The sequence below is a fragment of the Camellia sinensis genome, chromosome 14, assembly GCF_055761805.1.
Source record: "Camellia sinensis isolate YWXY chromosome 14, ASM5576180v1, whole genome shotgun sequence".
Taxonomy (NCBI): Eukaryota; Viridiplantae; Streptophyta; class Magnoliopsida; order Ericales; family Theaceae; genus Camellia; species Camellia sinensis.
The window spans coordinates 74,851,758-74,854,823 of NC_138974.1; the positions used below are offsets into that span (position 1 = coordinate 74,851,758).

The 3,066-nt window shown below is 37.8% G+C and overlaps 1 long non-coding RNA gene across 1 annotated transcript; it reads left to right on the plus strand.

The window, feature by feature from the left end:
- Window positions 1-1,430: 1,430 nt before the first annotated feature.
- On the plus strand, window positions 1,431-2,814 carry LOC145807970 (uncharacterized). The gene is made up of 2 exons (XR_014351416.1): window positions 1,431-1,485; window positions 1,539-2,814. It is a non-coding gene; the product is annotated as an uncharacterized LOC145807970 (long non-coding RNA).
- The last annotated feature ends 252 nt before the right edge of the window (window positions 2,815-3,066 follow it).

Genomic DNA, 3,066 nt, shown 5'->3' on the forward strand with positions numbered 1-3,066 from the left:
ATGATTTTTTAGGAAATATATAATAGTTCACCTAATATTTGTAGGCTTGTAACATTGGTAGGCCACGCAGAAGAGGTTGTACATAAGTATATTATAATGTACAATATGTATCTCTGTACACGGTAAATAAAATCAAAATTAGCATTGTCCACGTCATTTACAAAAAAGAACTGGAAAAAAGCCTTTTTTCCGAAAACAAGGAAAAATCAAAAATTAAGAGAAAAAATCGAAATTATCATTGTTCACGTCATTTGCGAAAATAAAACACAAAAAGCCTTTTCGAACAAAAAAAATACAAATTAAATAAAAAAGATTGAAAAAAAAAAAAGACATTAATGAAATCGAAATTAACATTTAGGTGTGTAAAAATAAAAGAAATACAAAAAATTGAAACAAATTAATAAAATAAATAAAAAAAAAGATTGAAACAAATTAATAAATAAAGAAATTGAAACAAAACCAAGAAACAAATTAATAATTTTTTTTTTATTAATAACACCTTTTCCAAAACCAAGAAACAAATTAATAAAAAACTATGAAAAAAAAAAGAAAAGAAAATAACGCCATTGTGATTTCATTTTCCATGTAATTTATAAAAAAAAAAAAAGAACTGGAAAAAACCCTTTTCGGGAAACAAGGGAAAAAAAAATTTAAAAATCGAAATTATCATTGTCCATGTCATTTGCGAAAAAAAAACACAAAAAACCTTTTCGAACAAAAAATAATAAAATAATAAAAAATACATTAATGAAACGGAAATTAGCATTTTTGTGTGTAAAAAGAAATTAAATAAAAAAATTGAAATAAATTAATAAAATAAATAAAAAGATTGAAACAAATTAATAAACAAAAAAAATGAAACAAAACCAAGAAACAAATTAATAAAAGAAATTAAAAAAAAAATTAATAACGCCTTTTCCAAAACCAAGAAACAAAATAATAAAAAACTATGAAAAAAAAAAGACAAAAAAATCATCCAAGTTTGTGAATTCATTTTCCACGTAAATTTCAAAAAAACAAAACATAAATTGTCTTACTAGACAAAAAAATAAACAAATTGAAAAAATATATATATATATTAAAAGCAAAAACTAAGCTGATGTTGCCAGCCGTTTATGCAGTTTGGTACTTTCACTATAAGGGCATTAGGGACATTTTACATGTGGCCACCTCACAAAAAAAAGCCAAAAAGTCTATCTCAGACCAGGTTTTTTAGTCCCAGGCTAAAATAGGCAAATAGCCAAAAAGTCAATCCACTTCCCAAACCACACCTAAAAGCTGCTTTTTGGCTTTTTTTTAGCTTTTTTGTGAGAGAAGGAAGTGGGTTAAAAGTTGAGAAGTGGATTTTAACGCACTTCCCAAAATAGGTCTGTTAAAATTGATATATTATTGATTGATTGATGTTGTTACAAGATTGATATAATCTGTATATTACAACTCCTATATATAGAGGAGAAGATGGTAGTGGAGTGTGTGATAGTGGAGGTGGTAGGTGTGGAGAAAAATAGTGGAGGTAGTAGGTGAGCGGTATAGTGGAGGTGGTAGGTGTGGAGAAAGATAGTGGAGGTAGTAGGTGAGTGGTAAATTCTAACAGCCCCCCGCAAACTCAAGGAGGATAGAAACTAACCAACTTGAGTTTGGAGAGAGGAGCAAAACAAGAAAATATATAAAAATAAAAAAAGATAGGAGACACTGTATGGTCGTGTCAGACCGTTGGTGAAGACACTGTATGGGGTGTCATAACGTTGTAGAGGACACTGTATGGTGGTGTCAGACCGATGTAGAAGACAGTTTATGGGGTCATGTCGGACCGTTTGTAGAAGACAGTTTATGGGGTCATGTCGGACCGTTGTAGAAGACAGTTTATGGGGTCATGTCGGACCGTTGTAGAAGACAATGTTGTGACAGTTTACGGAGTCTTGCTGGACCCTTGTAGAAACTAACCGGAATCAATGTCGGGACAGTTTACAGAGTCTTGTCGGACCCTTGTAGAAACTAACCGGAATCTATGTCGGGACAGTTTACAGAGTCTTGTCGGACCCATAAAGGAGCTAACCGGAATCAATGTCGGGACAGTTTACAGAGTCTTGTCGGACCCTTAAAAAAGCTAACCGGTATCAAATGTCGGGACAGTTTATAGAGTCTTGTCGGACCCTTGTAAAAGTGGCACCCTCAAAAGGTGTGCCCAATTTTGTCAAAAGGCGTGCCATCAAAAGGCGTGCCCAATTCATCAAAAGGTGTGCCGGACATGATGGCGAGGCACGTGGGCGCCTTGGCTTGCGTGCCCGTTTGTCGGCTGGTGGTAAGAGGCGCGCGATGCGCGTGGCTGCCTCGACTATTTAACCAAGGTTGAGGCGGAGGCTGTGCAAACCAGTCTGAAACCGCCGAAAAACCTTTGAAAAAACTCTTCCGTTTCTGAGAAAGAGATTCTGGAACACTCTGTTGCCATTCTGTCACCAACCCTTCCGAACATTACCAGTCTGAAATTGCTATTTCGCTGAAACACTTAGCAACCCAAAAAACATGGCCTCGTCTTCCCGTCCAGCTACCCAGAACCTGCTCACGCTCTTTCCAGAACTGAACGAGCCCACAGGAGAAATAACTGGTGCGGTGTCCAGTGAACCGCAACCAAACACCTCTGGTTTTGCTCCATTGAACTTTCCGATGCGGTCGGTGGAGCAAAAAATGGCGGTGCAGTCGGATGTGGAGGCCAATCAGTATACTCTGAAGGCATGTGTGGAAAGCATGACGGCGGTCACAAACTTGTCGAACCGGCTGCAGAGTAGAACAAATGAGGTGCAGCATTTAAACTCCCAGCTGGCTCTGCTCCAACGCATGTATAAGGATGCGCGAGCAGAGATAAGTGTGCTAAAGACAGAAAACAAGGAGCTGAAGCGGAAGGCCACCGTGATGTTCCGATTTGGAGGGCCGCCATATGCTGCAGTGGAGGAGCAGGCAGGAGGCAACTGGCTGGGTGGCCTAGGAAGCATGGAGGCAACACCGTCAAGGCCCGCTCAGGACGGAGGCAAAAAGAAGAGACCGGCGGCAGAGTAGAGAAGAAAAATC